We start from the raw sequence: 25,937 nt of genomic DNA, 5'->3' as shown, positions 1-25,937 counted from the left end.
ACAAGTGGACTAGAGACTATGAAGATAACCTCTCACAGACTGACACAAATAATCCGCTCATGCAAATAATCTCAAAGAATTCAGCCTTTTTTTTTTTTCTCTCCTAACTTCTGATTCTTAAGGATGAAGAATGTGGGTGGGGATTCTTGTTCCCAGTGTCAGTAAGTAAAATCTTTTGGTGGGGAAGTATTTTGAATACTTGCAAGGAAAGTTCAATGCTCTCCAAAGTGGAGGTACAAACTGGCACCAGGGATTTCTGTGTACCTACCTAAAAATACAGGGCATTAATCTACAGCCAATGTGAACTTTTGTAACTCTTTAAAACATCATCATTTCTGAGGGACTTCAGACTCTGTTCCATAAGTCAGCACCAGACCAACAATATAGAGTTCCTGCGACCACTTATGATTTGAAACACAAACTCAGGCTTTGAATGTTTTAAAAACATCCATATAACTATGGGTTGTTTAAAAATAGCTATAACCCAAAGAGTTTATTTCCAACATCTGACATGAATGCATTTCGCAGCAATTTGTTATGCAAGTAATGGCAGCAGAGAAGACATATGAAAAAACACTGACCCTTCTCAAAGCCCAGTGGATGTAATGCTTTTGTTAATTCTGAATTCCAAGTCTAGGGGTTGTTGGTCTGTCTGTGGTGTATAAAATAAAATACTATATGCCTGCCTCAACTTTTCTTCTGATGAAGCTGTAATTTGCAAAGGAACTATTGTTCCTGTATGGCTTCCCAAATTTTCCTTCACAGACAAATGTGCTTCGGTGTGGAGAGGGGTTTCAGTGTATTGCCTGTGGAGATGATGCTGTAAGTATTTTCAAAGCAGAGGGGGCCGGGTGCGTGGCTCATGCCTATAATCCCAGCACTTTGGGAGGCTGAGGCGGGCAGATCACGAAGTCAGGAGATCGAGATCATGTTGGTCAACATGGTGAAACCCCGTCTCTACTAAAATACAAAAAATCAGCCAGACGTGGTGGCATGTGCCTGTAATCCCAGCTACTTGGGAGGCTGAGGCAGGGGAATCGCTTGAACCCAGGAGGTGGTGGTTGCAGTGAGCCGAGATCGCGCCACTGCACTCCAGCCAGCAGAGGGAAGAGCTTTTTGAGATGGAGACTCAGGTAGTGTTTGGAATTGCCGGTAATTCAAGGCCTGATGATATGGGGGCTATTTGCTGAAGCTTCTATTTCAACTCTCCTTTATGACCCCAGGTTACCTAAATATGTTGCTTTCTAATGTTTTTTGTGAGAGGTGGGAGGTAGGGTAAACATCAGTCTTAGATTTGTCAATGGGAGAAAAGCAAGGGACAGATTTTTTTGCCACAATTTTGTCCTTCTTCTAAAGTGTCAGCTCCTTCTAAAGTGTTACAACTCCTCCTCTCTCCCCTCCTCCTCTGCGCTGCTCTTCTCCACCGCCATCACTCCCAGCAGTTGTTTATTAAATGCCCACTGCATGCTAGCGTTCTAATTTCTTCTTGTCTCTAATGGTCATATTTTAGGATGTCATTCCTCTACCGACTGCTACCACTTCTAGAGTAATCCTAACCTGTAATTCTTTTCTTAGAGGATAAGTAGAAAATACATAATGGGGGGTTGGGGGGAAATGGATTTGATCTTCAATTAGTGTAACTGATAGGGAGGAAAGGGCTTGGGTTAAGGGAATGTGCTGTGAAACAGCAGCTGTTTTATAAGGGACTCACCTGGAGAAGTGGGGTGTATCCTCTGTTGATAAGGGAGAAGACCCACAGAAAGCCAACTAGCATCAAAACAGCCCCAGGAGCCAAGCACAGAGGAAGTGAGTCTTCTGACCCCCATCATCCAATAAGCCCCGAAATTAGTCCCTACAGGAGATGCGCAACATCCAAGGGAGCAGTCACTCACTCAAGTTCCTGACCCAAAAGTGTGATGGACTTTGTTTTATGGTTTAATGGACTTTTAGCTGAGTTAAAAGGGTTAACAAGTCTGAACATTCCTCTGCAACCTGATGAGATATCCAAGCGTCTTTTTCTCTGAAGGTCTCCATTGAAAATACCACTTACAAGTAACTTCTATGAAGAAAACCTATATGAAAATACCAGAGATGAACCAGCTGCTTTTTTCCCCTGAACTCTTAGCAAATGATCTAAGGGTTTAAACATATTAAAGGCCTCAATTTCAACTTCTGGAATCAAGAGGGCAAACGAATGTGGGCATATTCATTTAAGCATGAATTTGCTGACTCCATTCTTACTCTCTTGGGTTCCTCCATAAGCCCAGACCTTACACTAAAAGGCAGCTACTTCTCACGCTGCAGCAGGATTTTGAGAACCATCACTCTTTGCCATCTTCACCCTGACCCTTCTCATCTTTTTTCTAATTCTCAGAACCTCCTGGCATTTATTTCTAATTCACTTGTTTCCTTTCACCAACTCGGGTTAGTTGAGCCCGGACCCTAGCATACCTGTTTTGTCATACCCTGATGAAAAGCAAATTAAATTCTTGGATGGTAAACTCTCTTTTCTTAAACTTCTGTCTGGTTCTTCAGCAAAAAATTAAAAGTTATATTTATATTAACATCAACCTAGATATTGAATCCATCTCAGAATCCTACATCCCTTGACCAACAAGCTGATAAAGCTGCCTAACTCATCTCAGTCAACCTCTTCCTCTCACATGGTGTGTGGAATAGAACTTGGTCTCCCTTGGGCTTCAGTAGTAGCAAATTGAGGAAGTAAGATCTTAATTACATATAAATGTATTTCCACCCTGTGTTAGCTCTGTTCCCTTGCCCTTTCATTTCAAGCTACCTCAAGGAGGAAGAAATCAGATAAAACACAAACAAAAGACAGAAAACAGAAGCCCACGCGCTAAATGAAGACTGTTCATAGTTCCTCCAAACAAAGAATCCCACTGCCATCACCCAAGCTCTGTTCATCTAGTTCTTCCTTTCTCCAAATGTGGGTGAAACTCATCTCCCTTTTAGTCCTCTCTTACTCCCACCGTTATTATTTTCAGCCATTTTTTCCCCCAAGAAAAGACAGCAGCATCACAAAGTGAGAAAGTAAAGGTAGGTAACCTAGGTAGCACCTTTCTTTGAACAAATACTTTTCCATCTTTTTCTTATTTCAACTGATCTTGAAAACAGAATCACTGTTTAAAGGGGAGAAGCCCTAGTTACCTCTGATCACCTTGGTTAATTTTAGAACGGGTGCTTCCTACTCACCACACAGAGAAATCTAAGGCTTTTATTCATTTAAACCCTTCAAAATGCTAACATTATGAAACCAAAAACTTTTAAAAGTTTTGCCATTCCCAAACTGCCATGCGGTTGGCTTTGTGGCTTTGGACACTCTCAGAGGGAAGGCATCACCTTTGTTAAGAGTTTGTGAATTCGAATTAGTTTGGGTTTGTTTGGAAGCAGAGCAACATCAGAAAATCCAGACCGTTTCTTCCTAAAAGCACAAGGCTGCTAGCGAGCAGGCCCAGGATTCGGAAGAGCTGGAGGAGAGGGCAGGGCACAGGAATGTCACCCAGCCCGGCTGGGATATGTGTCAGGCCTGACCACATAACCACAGATACTCATGAGCAAGGCAAAGCAGACTATCCAGATAAAACGAAAACTGATTTTAAATAAGAGGCATCCCTTATTTTGTTTATTATTTCTTCTAAATCGTGGCTCTAAAAAAATAAACTGAGAATTATTTTCCTCTTCCAAACTGAAATATCTTTTTCTTCCTGGCTCAGACCACCAACCAGGTTTCTGCCACCGGAAGTGGGGAAAATACTGGATATCCTTTTGAGGAAGCCTGATCAGATGCCCTATTATCCCAGTTTCCAAACCAAAGACGCTTGGAGATGAAGACACATTTTTTTTTGGTGTGCGTTCCAAGTTGCAACCTCAAAAACTTGGCAGTTTTCTCACCATGGACTGTGATTTCCATGATGTGATGGTTTGGAAGGGTTTCTTTTCAAATAGATGTTATGGGTAATTCCAAGGGAATTCTATTGCAATCCCCCTGAGCTGACAACCTTTCCTTCTTAAGTGTAACTTTGGTGTTCAAATGACCTTGGGACACAGACGAGGAAGATTCCCAGTGGTAAATGTCTGTGTGGTACAAAATGGGATGGCAGAAAAAGTGAAGCTTGTAAAGTCATGAAAATAAGAACCGAAGAGCTTTTCATGCATTATCTTTCACGCTGTTCTTCTTTTTCTTTCTTTCTTTCTTTCTTTTTTTTTTTTGAGACAGCTTCTCACTCTGTTACCCAGGCCGGAGTGCAGTGGCATGATCGTGGCTCGCTGCAGCCTCAATCTTCTGGGCTCACGTGTTGCTCCCACGTCGGCCTCTCTGTACCTGGGACTATAGGTGCATGCTACTATGCCCAGCTAATTTTTAAAAATCTTTTTGTAGGATGTGGCCTCCCTATGTTGCCCAGGCTGGTCTTGAACTCCTGACCTCAAGGGATCCTCCCACGTTAGCCCCCCAAAGTCCTGGGATTACAGGTGTGAGCCACTGCACCTGGCCTACATTGTTCTTTTAATTTACTTTTATTTAGGAGGACAGTACAGTTCACATTTTCTCCTTTTTCACAGGTTCTATTTAGTGTCATTTATAGTAACAGTAATTCATATTCTAACTTAGCTTTACCTCAGCAACTCTTTCTCCCCTTACTTTTAGTCTCAGTACTACAAATGCCTGCATGCTTTCTCCCCAGAACAGAGGGCTTCATGTTTTTCTCCCTAAGCTGTACATGTCTTACAAACTTGTAAAATGAATGTAAATGAATGTAAAACTTTCCCCTTGTTCGGTGAAGAACAAGATACATCCATGGCTTGAGCATACATCTCCCTCAGTCTCTTTGTCTGTTTTTTCTTTTTTAGAATGCAAAGTATTTTATTTTTAAACTTTCAAAATCTAAAACCAAGCTAGCCTATGTTAAATAATATCGTTTCCGAAGCTGAACGTGCACACTCGGAGCCCAGTTTTCCACTTGAAATACAAGCACAACTTCCTGACGCTCCTTGGTGGGAACACTACTGTTCAACGACCTCCGATTAGATGAACTGATCCATCTCAGTGGGTAACATCCTTTATTTTTTCCTTGGTAAGGGTTTCAAAATTCTAAAATAGGGCCGGGCGCGGTGGCTCAAGCCTGTAATCCCAGCACTTTGGGAGGCCAAGACGGGCGGATCACGAGGTCAGGAGATCGAGATCATCCTGGCTAACACGGTGAAACCCCGTCTCTACTAAAAAATACAAAAAACTAGCCGGGCGTGGTGGCGGGCGCCTGTAGTCCCAGCTACTCGGGAGGCTGAGGCAGGAGAATGGCGTAAACCCGGGAGGCGAAGCTTGCAGTGAGCCGAGATTCGGCCATTGCACTCCAGCCTGGGTGACAGAGCAAGACTCCGTCTCAAAAAAAAAAAAAAAAAATTCTAAAATAGATGCTTTTTTTTTTTTTAGTTTTACACTGACAATTTCATTCCAAATGTCTCCTGGGAGACACAGACCATGTACTGGAGTCCATCTTCATCCTTCTCACTCTCCTACACCTCCGAGACTGGTGTGGAAACGCTCACCACGCTGTGTCTGTTCACCACCAGGAGGAAGGCTTGATTAGCGCTGAGCTGTAAGCGCCTTCTAATGATCCCGATGAGCTCACTCAGGTTGATGTGGTCAGGTACAAGGAACAGCACTTTATCCAGGGCAGGAAGCTGCTTCTCGAACCCTTGCATGGTTCTGTTACCACCGGGATTTTGGGTGGATGCTGCTCTCGGAGAAGTCGGACTTCTACTCTTTGTTCGAAGGTGCGGTGCAGCCTGAAGGTCTTCTCCGATGTCATGGTGCAGGGATCTGGGTGGCGGTGGTGACATAAGGGTCTGGCGGCTCCTGGGGGTGGCAGTGCAGGGATCTGGGTGGTGGTGGTGGTGCCATAAGGGTTCTGGCGGCTCCCGGGGGTGGCAGCAGCAGTGACTCTAACTCTGGCGACAATGACTTCTCTTGTCTCCCTCAGTTTTTTTACTATACGCTTGATCCATCAGAAAGTCTCAAGGCTCTATGCACCTCAGCAATCCCAGTGATAAGGCAAGGGGTTCATGGACTGAGTCCTGAAGCCCTCTTGTGTTTAGAGATTGGGAAGATGAAGAACCAGCCTAGGAGATGGAGAAATGCCCACGAAGTAGAGAAAAGACAAAAGAGGGTTAGGGCCTAAAGCAAGGAAAAGGAGTTTTCAACCCCTCATTTGATCAGCTATATCTAATGCTCCTGAAAGGCAGAGTAAGATTTTGTGTCAGACATAGAGGGTCTTTGAGACTAGAACAGTGTCTGATTCTTTTTTTCCACAGAGTCTCACATATAGTAGATAACTTATAAATGCTGAATGAACAACTGAAAAAGAATAGTAGTGATCGGTCACAGAGAATGGGATGTGCTCTCTGTTAATTCCCTGCCCATCAACAGATGCCCATCCTAGGGCAAAATGGGAGAAAGATTGTCACTTCCACAGTCCTCCTGCTGAAAGGATCCCAAGTGCTGTTGCCTCATTTATGTAGCACGATCCAGAGACACTTCCAGTCTGAAGAACTTCAAAGGAGGCTGAGGTGGAGGGCTCAGGGAGGAACGAAGACAAGAGGAAAAGGGATGAATAACCACAATAAAAGGCCGGCACGTTCACAACGATGCTGGGCAGACAATGATTCCTGAATATGAAGGAATCTGGAGAGCGAGTCACAGGAAACCAAAAACATAAGGGGGTGGAGGAGACGCTGAGAGCAAACAGAAAGCTATGAAAGAAGGCAGAGGCTCAAACCGAGGTAAGAGAGAAAAAATTAAAAGCAGAAGTGGGGAAAGAAAAGAAACCAGAGGAGGTGATGCCAACGTATGGAAAAAGAGCAAAGGCAACACAGGGCCATTGCCTTATGCTGAGGACTGAGCGACTGGTGCCTGATCTCTGTGCATCTCAAGAGGAGACGAATGGCAGATTGAGGGGAGCCTCTCTGCATTTTGGATCCAAGAGGAACACATACCAGGCGCGGTGAAATGCTCAAGTAAACACAAACAGCAGCAGCCGCGGGGTTACCAGTGACCTGACTGCAAGCTCTGTCCTCTCCTGGCCTCCAGCCTGAGTGTACAACACACACGCCCGCTTAAAGGGGGAGGGCAAAAATCTCCTGCAACTGGGTGACCTCTGTTGTCAGCATTTGGCTAATTAAGGAAAGATATTACCCTACAGATCTCTATGCCTTGGTCCTACTTCCTGTTCGTTAAAAAATGGTTTAATGAGAAAAAAATAAAGGGAACAGAATCCAAATTACTATTTTTTCTCCCAAATGAGCTGAATGGTGGTGGCTTTTGCCAAAACGCTTGAACAATAGGATTGTGACACGAAGACTGAAATCTAAACAACATGAAGAAATCTCGAGAGCCAAGCAGTCCCCATTATCTCATGCTTGCACGACGATAGTCCAGAAGATGAGGGATGAGTCTCCATTTGTGCAAGCAGAGCAGCAGTCCAAGGCCCTGACACAGCCACTAATTGCCCATCTACTTGTTTACACAGCCCAGAGATGGTGACTGGACAAACAGTTCATTTCCTTTGAAACGGGACCAAACTGGGAGGAGCCTGTCACATGGGACAGAGGAGGTCTAGGAAGAACTCTCATGGGAAAGTGCCTCCAGATCAAAGCCAAGGACCGGCAAACCAAGCAAAGATGGGTTCAAGTGGCTGGCTTCCCATAGGCAGCTTCAGGTCTACCGCGTTCTGCGCCCTGCCCACCCACTCCCAGCAGAACTGGAACCCCTCTCCCCGAGGACAGGACATTTTGAGCCACTCACATAAAAGTCTCAACCGGCCAGGCACGGTGGCTCACACCTATAATCCCAGCACTTTGCCAGGCCGAGGAGGGCGGATCATGAGGTCAGGAGATCGAGACCATCCTGGCTAACGTGGTGAAAGCCCGTCTCTACTAAAAATACAAAAAATTAGCTGGGCAGAGTGGCGGGCGCCTGTAGTCCCAGCTACTTGGGAGGCTGAGGCAGGAGAATGGTGTGAACCCGAGAGGCGGAGCTTGCAGTGAGCGGAGATCGTGCCACTGCACTCCAGCCTGGGCGACAGAGCGAGACTCCGTCTCAATAAAATAAAATAAAAAATAAAAGCCTCAACCAGGGAGCATCAGCACCAACCCAACCTCCAGGCCTTGGCAGTGAGGACAATCATGTTCAGGTGAACTTCTAGCCCTTTTGGACTTCACTGGATGCTTGGCATTTGCTACACTGGTTCCCATGTTAGTGTTCTCCTTGTCTCGTAGATTGGACTGTAAACAACTTGAGCACAAGGGACTTGAAGCGCCTGGGTTCCACAGCAGGACTCTTTACATGTGAAGAGCCATTAGCCAGGAAATGCTTATGGTTGTTAATGATGAGGAGCTACTCCAAGCATAGTTTCTTTTATTTGCCTACGTCAGAAGCTTGGCTTCTTGAGACAGGAGACTCAGACTTCTCATTTATACTCCTGGCAGGCTGTGGAAATCAATAACGGCTCGCACCCATCAGTGTCCTGGAAGTAGGACTGAGAGAGAAGATTCTCTTGAGAACCTATTTCTCCTCAAAATAAGATTAGGTTTTAAAAAAAATCAGCTGCCCTACTGCTTAGCTCACAGGTGTGGCGCTAATGGCAGCAGCTCAGTCATGAAGTGGGAAAGAACAATTTTAAAAATCCTTGTTAATTTGCTTATAATTATCCAGAACTAATGACAGGTACACTGAAGAACTGTATACTTAATGGGAGGGAGACCTACATTGCTAAGTCAGTAAGACCAATTTCCGATTTTTCCCTGTGAGCATTTGCAGAGCCACATATTAGCCACATGAGAAACTAAGTAGAATGAATCCTGCCCGGGAGCAGAACTGCAGCCCCGAAATCCAAAGCAGAATGGGGTGGGGGCAGCTTGAGGTCTCTGGGCGAAACTCGGCACTCCCAGTCCAGGGCGCTGTTCACCCATTAACGTGGCCTCCTCTTGCCACTGCTGTGTTTTAGCCCTTAGTGAGCATCTGTGTGGTTCCGATTTAACCAGACCGAAGGGGCTGTGGTGGTGAGAGGGCAGAGGAAGCTGGAGGAAGAAATGGCTTTTCTTCTGGACAGGACTGAGGACTAAGTCACTTCCAGGATGATCATATTCTCAGGACGAGCCATGCTATGATATTATTTGAATATCTAGCTCCAGGCAGCTCTATTTTTCCCATCTCACTACCAGAAGATTGTAATCACCTGGTATCAGCACATTCAAGATACTATCGAAGACCTAACAGCATGGCTAAAACCTCTCATCTCTGCACATAACTGCCTACAAATGACTAAAACCACTTTGCTTCAAAAACAGAGTAGCTGTGTGAAAGGCATTTTAGAGCGCGTGGGATTCCACACACAGGCAAGTTCCAGGGATCTCAGAAGCTAGGCTGTTTCGTTCAGCGCCCAGGAGGCAAAGATCCCAGGGAAAGGCAGTCGTGTGGGCACGAGGTGGTCCTTGGATGATTAGCGCAGGTGTCCAGGAGGGAGGGGAAGGTATGGAAATGGTACAAACATGACAGAAAGCTGTGCCAGTGGGTCACCATGCCCCATTTGTACAGAACATTGAGTGGACTGTAACTGTGGACAACTGAAATACCGAAAAGAAAACGTGCGCACACTGGTTCCATTCTAAACAGTGGTTGAAATAGTTGTTTAAAGAAGAACAGATAATGGCTCATTCCACCCTCCCCAGTCTTTGCAAGATAGACACAGGAGTGTCACACAGTACAAAAGTTTGTATTACACAGAAAGAGGGACTTACATGCAGAAACAAAATTTAAAAACAAACAAACCACCGGCATTTATCACCATTTATCCAGCCAGTGGTTTTCTTTATCCCCTTGGCTATTGCTTTAGACATTTTTGCTTGGAACTTCTCCCCCCCTTTTTCTGACAGCTCATTGATCTTGGCTTGGAGCATCACAGTTCGTGGGAAACAATACAGGCTACTTTTCTAGCTTATTCCTTCTTAGATGCCTCTTGGATGTTGTCCATTTAATATGTTTGAGAAATACAGAGAGACAAACACATAGTGTTTTAATCTCAGAGTATATGCAGTGTGTCCCTGGAGAAGTCTCATAGATCCAAGGGAATCATTTCATTGAAGTAAGGCTTGTATTTCAAATTGATCCACCTGGAACATGTAATCAAAACTCATGAACTTTAATATAAATTCCAGATTCTGGTCTCTCATCTATATTTTTGGGAACATAACATTGGTAGATAAACTAATTGAAAAAAAATTATTTTCAATGTGATTTAGAAATGGCTTTTAACTATTTCTACACATTCCATCGCTCCATCTCAGAAGAAGCGGAGTAGAAAACTGCAGCAAATGGGACTTTAGATTAAAGTCCTAGGAAGTACATTCTGGCTGAGGTGATGGTTCTTGTGTGCTACACTAGGCGTGTAACATGTGGAACTGGGTTCGTGAGGCTCCTATTTATGAAGCTGTATATTTTCTTCTGTGTAGTAACACAGACAGTGATTAAGGAGAATGAGAAAATCCTGTTTCCTGGAAATACCATCCATCCTGGAGGAGTTATAAGAACCAGAAGAGATTTGTATTTTGCTGTTTATCTGACGCTTGAAGATGATACCAATCCATTTTCCTAGGGCAAGCACAAATGGTCAGTTTTATACATCTTGATGGACTAAGTCAAGTAAAAGCCAGAGCCTACTAGTTAAGAGTTCAGATATCAAGAGAAACAAATCTGAGGAACAATCAATTAGACACCGTGGTAGCTCGTCTCCGAGATGTCCATCATCAGCTTTTTCCTTCCCTGCATGTTTGTGCTGTCCTCTAGTTGAGAGGTGGTGTCTATTGCTTCACTCCCTTAAAACCGGGCTGGACTGTGACTTCTCTGAACAACAGTGACGTGATGTTTCATTCCCAGTGTTTGAGAGGATAGGCAATTTCTAATTTCTTTTCCTTGGAACATGTGCTCAGGAAAAAGCCAGTAACTATGTAAGAAGGCTAACGACTGTGAGACCACCATGCTGTGAGAAAGTGCAAGCCATGTGGAGTGACTGCGTGGGCTCTCAGAGATGCCCAGCCAAGCCCCGCCCTCCATCCACCTGAGCTGAGAAGCTGCAGCCCTACAGATGATTTCAATGCCAGCCATAATCTAAATCCAACTTCACAGGAGACCTGAAGCAAGAACCAGCCAGTCAAATCTAGTCAACTCACTAAATGTGAGAGATAGGCATACATTGTTTTAGCCTACTAAGTTTTGAGGTAGTTATGCACCTGGATCCCTATTGCCAATTGGCTATAATTATCAAATATCCACTGGCAAATATAAGTTCCAGAGGCAAAGACTGTGTTCATTTTGCTCATCATTGCATTCATAACATGCAGCACAGTGCCCAGAACGTAGAAAACCCTAAACTAATAATACATAACGATTTGTAAAAGTTTATCTGTTCCAGTATGAAAGAAAGACCCACAGTGAACTGGGTGACATTTTTTAGCCAGTTTCATGACCACAATAACCTTATGGTGGTAGTATTACTACCTCTCTCTTTGAGATGAGGGAACCTCAGCCTTTTTTTTTTTTTTTTGAGGAAGTAAGTTTCCCAAGCTCAGAAAGGTCTAAGGGAGAGGGCTGGGCATGGTGGCTCGCGCCTGTAATCCTAACACTTTGAGAGGCCGTGGCGGGCAGATCACCTGAGGTCGGGAGATCAGGACCATTCTGGCCAACATGGAGAAACCCCAGCTCTACTAAAAATACAAAAAATTAGCCAGGCATGGTGGCACATGCCTGTAATCCCAGCTACTTGGGGGGCTGAGGCAGGAGAATCGCTTGAACTCAGGAAGCGGAGGTTGTGGTGAGCCGAGATCACGCCATTGCACTCCAGCCTGGGCAACAAGAGCAAAACTGTCTCAAAAAGAAAAAGAAAGAAAGAAAGAAAGGTAGGGGAGAGATTTGAACTCAGGTTTGTGCAATTCTAAAGCCAGGCTCTGTTTATTATAGTCTCCCAGGAGACTACAACAGAAACAATGAGAAAACAATTTGAAAGAGATGCAAAACCCACCCCTTGAATCTTACCCAGGACTATTGAGCTCCATTAATTGCTGTCAACACGCTGGAACTTATTTCACATGAAGCTTAGACCAATTACAATTAATGCCACAGTCATGACTACAAGCTAGAAACCAATGCCAGAGGAAGCTTAAATTAAAGAAAGCAACGATCACGCACATATATTATGTTAGCAATTAGGCTTAATCCTAGCATCATGAAGCCAAAGGGAATGTATTAAAGAGAGAACAGTGCCCTCCTGGGAAGAAGAGTAATTTCAAATAGACTTTTTAGTGGCTTTCTACATTACCTACTTGAATATATTATGCTCCCCTAGAATTACTATATTACAATTACTCACACCACATTTTATTTATTTCATCAAGGAAATGGGATGGTGCAATGAGCTCAGTGGGCAGATGGTTTGGTTATTTCAATGAATAATTTGAATGTCAACAAGTTGGTGAATGCTAAGATGAAAGGGAAAGTATTAAATAGCAAAGTTCTCGATGCCTGACTCTGAGATGGAGTAAGGATGAGCTATCAGGACTGGCATTTCACTTCTAGAAGTTGAGCACTCAGGTTTTGCTAAATTTATAAAAGCACATGAACTAACATCGCATATTTCCTATAACGAGAAAACCAGTTTATCTCTGTTTAAAACAGTTCTGATCTACTCAAACACACATTTTTAATTTTCACTGAAAAATGCTATAAATAAATCAAAATTCAAATAAAAAAACTGGGAGGGAAAGGTAGATCTATTTCTCAATTCAGAAGATTAATAAAAGGATTAAGGAATTAAATAATCACATTCTCTAGCCTCAGCTTACAACTTTTTAAAGGCTCAGTTTCTCAATAAATGGAAAAGCAAATTCTCATTATTCTCCCAATCTGTTTGAAAGCAGAGTTGGGGTGTTACGGTGATTAACAGTGATCAAGGCCCATTAAAGTTGTTAATTATAGTGGCGTTTACTGTCATTTTCCATCATTTTTAGCTACTGAGACAGGGTCTTTGTGGATCCCAAGGATCATGTGTTTGCAGTTCAATTCAGCAGCCACTAGGTGGTAATATTGTTGATTTTGGCAGCCATGGAGTGTGATCTATCAGACCCGCCCTCTTAAATGGAATTATATACATCCCTTATATCATCAAGATGTAACTATAGAAATTATAATTATACTTTAAAATATTTAAAATATTTTAATTGTGAAAAATATAATCCCATATAAAAGTTCCATACATATCTGGTATCTTTTAATCTTATGCTAATTCTACTTACCTTTTACTCTAATTATATACATGATTATCTTCAAATTATACTTATAACAAAAAGAAAGTGTCAGGCCTTAGAGAAATCCAGCTTATATTCATCGCTTTTGGCTTATTTTTAGAGGAGATGAAAAAGATGCACATAACTTTCCTTCTAAAAGTTATGGCTGTCCTCTGTAGTAAATAATTATTTGCCTCTTGAACTTGGAACCACTGCTCTTTGCACCATTGGGTAAGTAAAACTTCTGTGGTTAACTTTTCTGAGACGCACTGTCTGAAGCATCTGATAAGGTTTGGCAAAATGACATAACAGCAGCAGCGGCTGATATACATAGTGCCAGGTTCTGTGCTAACTGCTCCACATACATTAGTCCTGGGTTCCTCCTAGAGCTGCCACAATTCATTTAAGGCCAAATGAATTCAGCAGAAGAAACAGACCTGTATTATTTGAAAGAATGAAAAGATCTTTCCAAAACTGGACATTGTCTACAAAACTATGTATTATATAACATGTATTATGCACAATAACTCCCAGAAGGCAATACAGGTGTTAAGCTCTTCCATTATGAAGAAGACAATAACTGTATAAATTAAAGAGAAGTCATGTGATAGCATCTTGGATCAATCACTGATGAAAACCTTGCCATAGCTGTCAAGAATCCAAAGAGAAAGTGGTGGCTAGGCCAACAATTACGCGAAGCAATTTATCATGAGAACAGCCATTATGCAAGATGCAGAGCTCAATACTGATTCCATAAAATACTTAAATGCTTGTCACTGCAGTTCTTTACTAATTACAATGGAAACTTTGTTGTTATTATTGGGAAAGGTAAAAGAGGATCTCTACTAAGACCTCAGAAAAGGAATCTTTGAGGTTAAGCTATTACCCGAGGTTAAGCTATTACCCAATGTTAAGGCAAATCTGCTATTTTGATACTTTCCTCCTTTAGATGGTGAAACAAAAATGCTTATTTCTATATACCCATTGGGTCCTGGGACTCAGATAAACTAAGTGGTTCTCTAAGTTAGTAGCATGGCACAGTAATAACGCTGGGATTGAGCTCACCCTGACCTTGAGGAAGTTACCAAGTCCCTCAGATTCAGTTTTCTTATCTGGAAAGTTAGGAATGAAAAAAAATCAGTTTCAAAGGATTGCTGCAAAATTAAATGAAGTGCTACGCACCTGTTCAAGTCAAGTAGTATGCTCCCCAATCCTCCCCTCCACACACCAGAACTAAAGATTCAGGAGGAAAATTTTCAGTATATGGGTGTTTCCCACAGAGGGTCAAAGTGGGATAATAAGAACGCCTCAAACATAACATATTGTATTTATTAAAGCTTTACAGTTTATATGGTGGTTTCCTATGTTATCTAATTTCATCTTCGTAATGACACTGTGTACTAGATATTTATTACTATTCCCATTTTACAGACAAGAAAAAAAAGGCCCCCAGAACTTAAAATCCTTTGCAAAATCACACAGAAAGGTTAAGTGATGAACCCAGTGTTCAAACCTAGGTCTTCTGACTTCAAGCACAAAGCTCTCTCCCTACATTCAGAACACTTAAAAACACAACGTTTTATTGTGCCTATCGTTACAAAGACTGTATTGCACACTTAAGAATTTGTTAACATGGTAGAATTCATGCTAAGTATTCTTACTAAAATAACGAAAGTTGTATGTATGTAGAAAAAAGTATTGCTTAATCTAATTAAACTAAACAGCTTCTGCACAACAAAAGAAACTAGTATCAGAGTGAACACGCAACCTACAGAATGGGAGAAAATTTTTGCAATCTACCCATATGACAGAGGCCTAGTATCCAGCATCTACAAGGAACTTAAACAAATTTACAAGAAACAAACAACACCATCAAAAAGTGGGCAAAGGAGATGAACAGACAATTCTCAAAAGAAGACATTTATGTGACCAACAAATATGAAAACAAGTTCAACATCACTGATCATTAGAGAAATGCAAATCAAAACCACAATGAGATACCATCTCCCACTAGTCAGAATGGCGATTAAAAGGTCAAGAAAAAATAGGTGCTGGTGGGGATGTGGAGAAATAGGAAAACTTTTACACTGTTGGTGGGAATGTAAATTAGTTCAACCATTGTGAAAGACAGTGGCAATTCCTCAAGGATCTAGAACCAGAAATACCATTTGACCCAGCAATCCCATTATTAAGTATACACCCAAAGGATTATAAATCATTCTGCTATAAAGACGCATGCACACATACGTTTACTGCAGCACTATTTACAATAGCAAAGACTTGGAACCAACCCAAATGCCCACTGATGACAGACTGGATAAAGAAAATGTGGCACATATACACCATGGAATAGTATGCAGCCACAAACAAGGATGAGTTCATGTCCTTGGCAGGGACATGGATGAAGCTGGAAACCATCATCCTCAGCAAACTAACACAGGAACAGAAAATCAAACACTGCTTGTTCTCACCCATAAGTGGGAGTTGAACAATGACAACACATGGACACAGGGAGGGGAACATCACACACTGAGGCCTGTTGGGGGATGGGGGGCAAGGGGAGGGAGAACATTAGGACAAATACCTAACGCATGCGGGGCTTAAAACCTAGATGACGGGTTGATAGGTGCAGCAAACCACCACGGCACACGGATCCCTATGTAACAAACCTGCTCATTCTGCATATGTATCCCAGAATTTAAAGTAAAATTTTAAAAAAAGGAAAAAGTATTGCTTAAAGAAAATAAAACAGATATTTATATTTAAAAACCCTTTTTAAAGCAAAAAGTATATATGTAGTCACGATAGTAAGAGATAATCAGAACATGGCTCAGTATCATGACTAAGACTTCAGAGGTTACTAAAACTCTTCTTTAGGGAAACACAACTTAGTCTCCTCCTAGTTCTTCCAAAACAAACTAATGAAATGTGAAAAGCGTGAATTTACAAGTGGACAACAAGGTCTATACATAGAAAGAAAGAGCCTGACTGACTTGGCTCCATCCCCTTCTTCTACGTGGGGACACATTTCCAGTCATCAGAAAGAGGTTAATGCAACTGCAGCTCCAGAGTCTCATCAGACTATCTTGGATTCTGCCATGATGAAAGGGAAATGAAGAGATTACCCAAGAACACCAGCATGAGGTCGTCCTTAGTAACACTTTCATTCTTACACGGGTAAGGGCCTTACTCGGAGTCGTAAAAATCAGTTTAAGGTACAGTCCCCTGTTCTACCAAAGCAAGCAAATAATCTGGTTCCATAAGGTTGGAAAGATGTAGGTGAGTGTGTCGGTGTGTGTGTCTATGTGTGTGTGTGTGTGTGTGTGTAAATGCTGCTGCAGCTCTAGGAAAGACACTGTAAGAGTTAATGATACTTATCTGACAAATAATATCTCCAAACACAACCACTACCATCTCTCTTCTACTTGCATGTCATTCTGACACAGTGTTTAAAAACAGGAGACAAGGCTGGGCGTGGTGGCTCACACCTGTAATCCCAGCACTTTGGGAGGCTGGGGTGGGTGGATCACTTGAGGTCAGGAGTTCCAGAAAAACAGGAGACAAACTCTTAAAAAAATTAGAGTTAAGGCCTAAAATGCAAATACCCATGGAAGAGGTCAGATCCTGACAATGATCCCAAGATATAAATGACTGAGATTTGCTTCTATGTTTGTGATTAGGTTTAAAGGATGGTCTGTGTCAGGGTAATCTGAGGGAAGATCTTTACTCTCTCACTTTGGTATATTCATAAAAGTGTACATTGAAGCACCCGTGTAATCAAGAGCCCAAATGAAACAAAGGACAGGATTACAGCAATAAGAAAAAAAAGATGAGGAATACGTAAAACACCCTACATATTGGGGGCCTCTTCTTGACCATAATGTGAATTAGGGTTCATGTTACATACCTAATAACATCACGAAAGTGTGATACCTGAATCTGAAGTGATGATGGACCCATGAGCAAAATAAGTGAAGTCAATCCAAGTCAAGGAGAAAGAACTTTGGGGCTCCAGCAGATTCATGTGTGTGCATGTGTGTGTGTGTGTGACTGGACTGTCTTGAGCTCTCAATGCGTTTAAACATTTCCTTGTATTTTCTCATTGACTGGGAGGATTCCATTGGATAGCGCTATCCAGAGTGATGTTAAAGAAGGGAGCCACAGGGAAGAAACCAAGGTACTAGCTCATAGATCTGGCTCCATAAGGGACCTTCAGATTTCCTTTTAAGTTGTCCAGTCCAGCACCCAATGAAAGTAATGAGGCTGTGAGTAAGACCATTTGGTTTCCAATTCTAGGTTCGGGTGGCTAAGGGACCCCAGTTGGCATAATAACGGGGAAGCAATGAATAGGAAGCAAAATCTTGGAGGAAAAATGTGAAGTGCAAAGTACTATAGAAAGTTAGTTGTTCAAAAAAAATTTTTGTTTAATATTTAAGAGGTATTCATTGGTTAAAACCCCCAAATTTATGAAAAATCTGCATACACCTATGAACCTCATTTGCCTATTTTCTACCTGCTGCAGCAATGAACCTGTCTGATAAGTTTTAGGGGTAATGGTCTAAATATTTAATAATAACTTAGGTACTAACTAGCAGAACACGCAATCTGTATGGGTGTTATGGTGAGGACCAGCTGAATATCCGTCTTAGGTTAGTTTTTTTTTTTTTAGACGGAGTCTTGCTCTGTTGCCTAGGCTGGAGTGCAGTGGTGTGATCTCGGCTCACTGCAAGCTCTGACTCCCAGGTTCACATCATTCTCCTGCCTCAGCCTCCCAAGTAGTCGGGACTACAGGCGCTCGCCACCACACCCAGCTAATTTTTTTAAAATTTTATTTTTAGTAGACACTGGGTTTCACCGTGTTAGCCAGGGTGTTCTCGATCTCCTGACCTCATGATCCGCCTGCCTCAGCCTCCCAAAGTGCTGGGATTACACGCGTGAGCCACCGCGCCCGGTCAATCTTAGGTTAGTTCTTATTTTTTCTCACTGTTAGGTAGCATTCATTTTTTGCTTCATCTTTATCTGAATGATAAAATAATATACCTAATAATAACATAACTACTCTTCTGACCCTTGCTTTTATCCACTTAAACATATACATTAGGGATCCTTCCAGGTCAATACATATAGACTTTCTTTTTAAAAAACAGATGCTTAGTATTCCATTGTATGGAAATACCATAATTTAACAACTCCATTACTGGATGGTCATTAGAAACTGACTTCAGGGGGAAACCATAAGCTCTTTACAGGAATTTCTGGGGAAAAAAAATCCTCTCTAGCCCTTTTAGACAAAAGCCTACTTAATAGATCTCTGATAAAATAGCTTTCTTTTTTTTGGAGGAGTCTCACTCTGGCCCAGGCTGGAGTGCAGTGGTATGATCCTGGCTCACTGCAACTTCTGCTTCCCGGGTTCAAGCAATTCTCCTGTCTCAGCCTCCAGAGCAGCTGGGATTCCAGGTGCACACCACCATGCCCGGCTAATTTTTGTATTTTTAGTAGAGATGGGGTTTTGTCATGTTGGCCAGGCTGGTTTCGAACTCCTGACCTCAGGTGATCCGCCCGCCTTGGCCTCTCAAAGTGCAGGGATTACAGGCCTGAGCCACTGCACCTAGTCAAATAGCTTTCTTCATCTTCCATGGATTACTGCTCTGTTACTTAAGTGATCCGGAAGTCACAAGAGATTATCTTAATTCTTGGCCATGTGATGATCTTTGGAACCACGACTGTTGGTATTTTCTTGAGTAGCAGTGGGGTATACAAGAACCCATTTTGGCTCATGCAGAGTGCATGTTCTCCAGCCATATTTCTTCTTTCCACAAGCTTTGTAAAGAATGGCAGAATTATTTCCCTCACAGGTTACACTGCTCAGATTACTGACCTTTCCTGATCTCTGTAACCTTAGTGGTTGAATATGGTGATTCAGATAGTTTTGTTTCTACATTTCTGGGGGTTGAAGTGAAGAAATTACATAATAACCTGCTCTTATTTTGCAACTTAGAGATTTAAGTATGGCCTTTGTCAATCTAATCTGACCCAAGTATTTACTAAGAATAGATTATATGCATATGCCCAACATAGAAAGATGATTCTATATCCAGGAGGTCTGATCACAGAAATGTACTATTGACCAAAAATGTACCTCTCCAGATTCTGGGATGATTCAGCAATTCGCAAAGGATTTAAACAGAAAACCCAAGGAGGGGAAAAAGTAGCCTCCAGGTGCTTCACACAATTTAAGTTGTTTGTTCATAAATTCAACAAATACTTATTAACACCTATCATGGGACAGGCTGAGCCTATATTATGTTGGGACAAGTAAGTGAACAGGACAAAACAGACACAGTCCCAGCTGTCATGGAATACTCATCTGTTTATAGAATTCCTTTTGCATTCAATGCAGAAAATCAGAATTACTGCTTTTGTTTATTGAAGTCTGGCAAATTTATCTATTTTTTACTAGAAAACAGATTTTTTTTTAACTTTTATTTTAGGTTTGGGGGTACATGTGAAGGTTTGTTACACAGGTAAAATAAAACTATTTTTGATATTAAGAATATCTCTAATCTAGCCGGGCGTGGTGGCGGTCGCCTGTAGTCCCAGCTACTCCGAAGGCTGAGGCAGGCGAATGGCAGGAACCCAGGAGGCGGAGCTTGCAGTGAGCCGAGATCGGGCCACTGCACTACAGCCTGGGCGACAGAGCGAGACTCCGTCTCAAACAAACAAACAAACAAACAAACAAAAAAGAGTATCTCTAATCTCAGTTGGTCAAAGAAACTCAGAAAATAGTTTCACAGACTAGAGCTAGAATGGTTCAGGCAGAATCATTTAGAATTTGGCTCCGTTCATGGATGCCAAGTGAAATTAATGGAGAATGAGATAAGGCTAAGTGTGGGAGAGTGCTGGGATTAGAGCCAGTTTAGGTTCCAGCCCTCCCTGCCAAAGCTATAAATACAAATGACCAATTTAACAGCATGAAAAGACCACCTACAAGATCTATACCTGGGATCTAATCAGTTGCTCTGCGCCTTCTTTTAATTATAGGATCCCTGCCATGTTTATGGGGACTTTTAATGTGAGCATCACATTTTTGAAGGCCATATCATTATGACCACGTTTGATCTGAGGGTGGGAAAGCAGGAGCTCACAAAATGCCTGCACAAGGTTATTCTGAACTGAGCCATAAACCAGCTTCAACAAGAGCCTAGTGTAGAAAAGAAAAAAGACACGTAAGAAAAAAGGCATGGATATCATGGAGTTTGCAACCCCGCCAAGTGGTGCCATTAAAATTACACTCAATTCTTCTCCGAAAATGAAATTCATTAAGAAAATGTACCACAGTTTTGTCAAATAACACTATATAAGGGCATTCTGAGAAGGGAAGAATGATAGAAGACATAAGGATAAATGCATCATCTCCATTTGAGTGTGGCAACAGGATATGATTTACAGAAGAAAAATTAAATCATCATGATTCTTAGAGCTGAACTGCAGCTGATGTAAAAATAATCCTGAGTCACAACGCATGTGACTTCTCAGGCATAAAGAATACAATTGCTTAAAACTTTATGAGTGATAAGACTCCTAATAGAGAATTCACTTCCTTGCAAAATGCTCTGTATAAGCTGTGCCATGGAAGTACAGAGCATCTTTTCTCAGTTACATTTATTATATGATACCCTGTGCTCAGATACTCTGATACTTCACGTATTGTCTCATTCTACACCCTTCTCTTTGGGCTATCTCATTCATTCCTATGACTTGAACTGCTACCTTTAGAGTCTCATCTAGCTGTCTCCCATGAGCCCAGAATCTCTACCTGCGTGTCTCATATGTGCAAAGTTAACATCTCTAACGTCGACCTCACTGTCTTCCATCTCAAATCTAGTCTTCCTTACCAGTATCCAGCCAGTTATCCAAGCAAGAAAAAGGAGTTACCCTATTCTCCTCTGTTTCATTTTGTACATCCAATTTATTATCCTGTCCTATAATGCCTAAAACAGCCCTTTACTGTTTATAATTATGTCTTTTCCTTCTTATTTTTACTGCCATTGCTTTGTTTTGTTTTAGAGACAGCGTCTAGCTCTCTTGCTAAGGCTGGAGCACAGTAGTGTAATCATAGTCACTGTACCCTTGAACTTTTGGGCTCAAGCAATCCTCCCACCTCAGCCTCCGAAGTAGCTGAGGCTACAGGTGCCACCACTTCCAACTAATTTTTGTAGAGATGGGGTCTCACTCTGTTGCCCAGGCTGGTTTCCAACTCCTGGCCTCAAGTGATCCTCCCACCTCGGCTTTGCCATTGCTTTTGCAATGGCATTAGTCTGTTATTTGTTCAACCTTTTTGCATATTACTGTTAGTTATATTTCTCAGCAACAACAAAAAGCAGTGATATACCCCACAAAAAACCTGCACAAACCAAAACAATACAAACAAATCCAACATGATCATGTCACTCCTGTACACATTATTTTCCAATATTATCTGCTGCCTGTCAGATAAAGTTCAGATTCTTTAGCAAGTCATATTGTGACTCTTATCTCCTTTTTGGTCTTGGGTTCTTCTCATATGCCTTGTGATCTAGCCACACCAAGTCGCTTGCCATTTTCCAAACACATCACGTCTTTCATCCTTCTGAGACTTGCAGTGTTTTCCTCTGCCTGGAATGCCCTTTGTAGCCTGTCTGCTGAGAATTTCTAATCCTCAATTTCCTCATCTGTATAGCAGGGCGGTAACAGTACTCACTTCAAAGGACTGTCATGGTGACTAAGTAAAAAGGCGATTTGTTCCCCATGGTATCTAGCAGATAGAGGCACTCAGTAAATGTTAACATCATTGTCATCGTTATTATTTTGCTCTTTTTCAAGTCTGAACAAAAATATCTCCTTTGCTGAAAGTCTTACCTAAAAGTGTTGGGCATTCTTCCTCTCTGATTCTATATGCCTAATTACAGTACCACATTACACCAACTCCAAAATTGATAGAATTTTCGTATTTTAGAGCCTCTGATATTGGGGTACATCTTAAGAATCTACATGCTGTGGCTTATGGCAGCAATTTATCTTTCTTAGTAGTATATGGAATAATGGTATTTCTCACAATAAATAGCATATTAGATGAAATACTATAATTAAACTGTATGACAATTGTCATAGAAATTGGATTATCTATGGTGAATAGTGCATATTTGTGGCAAATGGAAAATCTACATTTTCTATGAATCAGTGAAATATCTACGTAATAAAGGAACTACTATTTGGAACTCCAAACAGCAGCGAGGAGATATTCCATTTGTATATACTGCAATTTGGCAAAACCCCAGACCCTACATCATAGCATATTGCTGTGAACGATAATGTATTTCTTAACCACAGGCCCTAAACCATACATTTCAGAACCGCAGAGGTAATAGCCTGATCAAGTAGCATGCTGTTACCTCCTTTGGTTAAGTAGCCCCACTTGAGAGCCAAACAAGGGCCAGGCCCAGAGTGGACAGGGGGCTAGCTTGTCAAATTCTACATTCCAATAACTTAGGATTCAAGCTGACAAGGTAGAGCAAAAGTGAGAAGAGAGTGTAGGAATGAGTTGAGGAAAGCCTATGGAACATGCCTCCAGACTAGTACCTTCCGAGAGAAATATAATGTGAACCACAAATATAATTTAGATTTTCTAGTAGCCACACTCAAAAAGCAGAAGAAATATAATTTAGCTAATATATTTTGTCAGGTTATTAACATACTTATTAACTTACCTATAAATGAATAATCATGCTTTATTTATTTAACATATCTAAAATGTTATCAGTTTACCATGCAATCAGTATAAAAAAATCAGCAATAAAATATTTTACATGTTTTTTCTGCCGAGTCTTTAAAACCCCATGTGTGTTTTACCCTTATAAGACATCTCAGTTTGGATTAGCCACATTTCAGCTGCTCAAAAGCCACATGTGGCTAATGTCTGCCACATCGAACAGCACAAGTCTAGACTGTTTTTTTGACAAAATGAGTTAAGTAATGAAACAATCATAACAAGCTATTTCAACAGTAGACTTTTCTACCATACAATATTGGGAATGTTTAAGATTCCTACAACAGTATATATATTTTTATATTGTTAAATTTTTAAATAGAATGGTAATGTTTCCTTCACATTCAATTTATGTCTTGTTTTGGGTGGTTTTGTTTTAAGCATGATTTGATGTTATTCCTAATGTCACTTTTACCTCATCTGTTGGTTAAAGAGGAGATGACTGGCCGGGCTCGGTGGCTCACGCCTGTTATCCCAGCACTTTGGGAGGCTGAGGCAGGTGGACTGTCTGAGGTCAGGAGTTCAAGACCAGCCTGGCCAACATAGTGAAACTCCATCTCTACTAAAAATACAAAAATTAGTCGGGCGTTCTGGTGGGCACCCTGTAATCCCAGCTACTTGGGAGGCTGAGGCAGGAGAATCGCTTGAACCCTGGAGGAGGAGGCTGCAGTGAGCCGAGATCACACCATTGCACTCCAGCCTGGTCAATAAGAGCAAAACTCCATCTCAAAAAAAAAAAAAAAAAAGGAGCTGATTGTATTCAACTATAGATCTTTTCCCACTAACATACTCCGGGACAGGGTGTAGGGGTATACAATTAATCTTAGTACTCTCGGTCTCTATCATAGAGCCTAACATATAGCAGGCTCAGAATAAATCTTTGAATACACATTAAAAAGTGAAGTAAGTTGGACAGTATTGGCTGTCAATCTGGGTTCCACACTGGAATTACCTGGAGAGTTAAAAAAAAAAAAAAAAAGGAAAATCTGAGGCCTGGTCCCACCCTGAGAGACGCTGATGATGGGTCTAGAGTTGGGCCTGGTTATCAAGATTGTCAAAAATCTCCCAAGTGATTCTAATACGCAAGAGAGTTGAGAACCACTGTTCTAGGACTTTCTTAGAACAGCTTACTATGGCCATACCCGTACTTCCCTGACATAAGATCCAGTTTCCCTCATATAAATTCCCTTTCTCTGAATAGACCAGAGTTGTCTTGGGAGCCCTAGTAGAGAAGAGGTTAACACATTATCCCAAAAGGGGATTTGCAAATTCCTTTTCCAAGGTACCAAAGAAGATTCTCAAGGTTTTAAATCTAATCATATTTATGTCTTTTCAACAAAAAAAATAAAATTCACGATATAAGCTAGCTGCTTTGCAGAGGCAGGATTCTAAGGGCATCACAGCACACAGGCAGATAGTATCCTGACATACATATGGCAAAATTTTCTAGAAATAGAATAGCAATTACAAATAAAGATGGAATCCAAGTACACATGAGCCTCATTTCAAGTTAATTCTACATATGTAAAAAGCAGACACTATTAACTGGGGTCAGCAAAGGGAAGTATTTTATGCTTTTCTTCAGGCTACTTAGGTTATATTTACACAGTATAATTACATAGCAATGCATTTTTTGATAAGTCACTTATAAAACCCATCTCCTACAGTCACACAGCACACAAGTATTGGTATCTTTGCTCTCAAGATGGTTCTTTGCCTGACAGCATTTCTTCCATCATATATGAGGTTCTGTAATGGCTGAGAGAGAAATCTGACTTCTTCTACTTCAATACAGACAACCTTTCATCATGGACAAGGGAGCAATGGTCTCTGCACCAAGGGAGCAGCAGCTGGAATGGAGTTCCTCTGACTCACAGACTGAGAATTTCCCTGCCGATTCTCAAGCTGGTTTGGCCACACTTTATGCATTCACCCTGCTTAACAGTCTTTTGTTGATGGTGTGGTAACATGTGGCCTTACTCAGTAATAGAAAGAGCATGTGGAGATATCCTCAAGGCTCCTATGTGTGTTTCCTCTAGCTTTCCAGCAAGGAAATAAGCTGTCTTCAACAAGCCCACACTTATTTTTGTTTTACATCATAAGTTAAATTTGAGAAATTAGAACAGGAATTATCTAAAAGATGTGCTACTTCCATGTTCACTAACCCTGATCAACAGAAGTTCCCTATGCATGCCAAAACTGTAAAGGAAGGAAATCTGTTAAGATTTCGAAGAAGGTGTGGAGTCTCATACATATCACTTCTACTGATCAACCCCAGAGGGCTGATAGGTAGCAAGTGATTGATGGGTGACATTCATTTGGCCCTAATTTTCCTATATGAAAAGGAATGGAAAATATAACACAAGTTTCCAAGTTGCTACACTCATAAAACCAGGAGGGTGATCACCATCTACCTGTCCAGCTTGACCACAAATATGAAACGCATAACTGCACCTGCCTTACATGTATGTCGTTTGTTGGTGAACGTGGGCTGAGGAATTCCTTGAGCTCCATGAAAAGACAAAAAAAGTTTGTCCTCAGAGAATTTACAAAAGCCAGAGTAACATTCAAGAATTTAAAATATTAAAATGGATTTGAAAGATGACACAAAAGCTATAGGACAACTTTACTGTGAGTATGTAACCACCATGGAGAGATGGGCTAATGAAATCACCAGAGCTGCCTGTGGTCAGCCAGGATGCAAGGGGCCATGGGCCTCAGAGAAAAAATTCATGAAATGAAGGATGTTTCAGGGCCGCGTGTATATGCTGCTGACAAAGCT

General features: G+C 41.6%; 1 protein-coding gene and 1 pseudogene across 14 annotated transcripts in view; both read right to left on the bottom strand.

The window, feature by feature from the left end:
• Positions 1-25,937, bottom strand: part of LOC105467273 (formin 1) — a 468,877-nt gene that overhangs the window by 112,348 nt on the left and 330,592 nt on the right. The gene's annotated exons all lie outside the window — the stretch shown is intronic.
• Positions 1-25,937, bottom strand: part of LOC139355485 (microtubule-associated proteins 1A/1B light chain 3 beta 2-like) — a 29,289-nt pseudogene extending 3,352 nt beyond the window's left edge.

Source organism: Macaca nemestrina, chromosome 7, assembly GCF_043159975.1.
Source record: "Macaca nemestrina isolate mMacNem1 chromosome 7, mMacNem.hap1, whole genome shotgun sequence".
NCBI lineage: Eukaryota > Metazoa > Chordata > Mammalia > Primates > Cercopithecidae > Macaca > Macaca nemestrina.
Note: the sequence above shows the minus strand (reverse complement) of the source record. Positions and strands in the feature narration are given on the sequence as shown.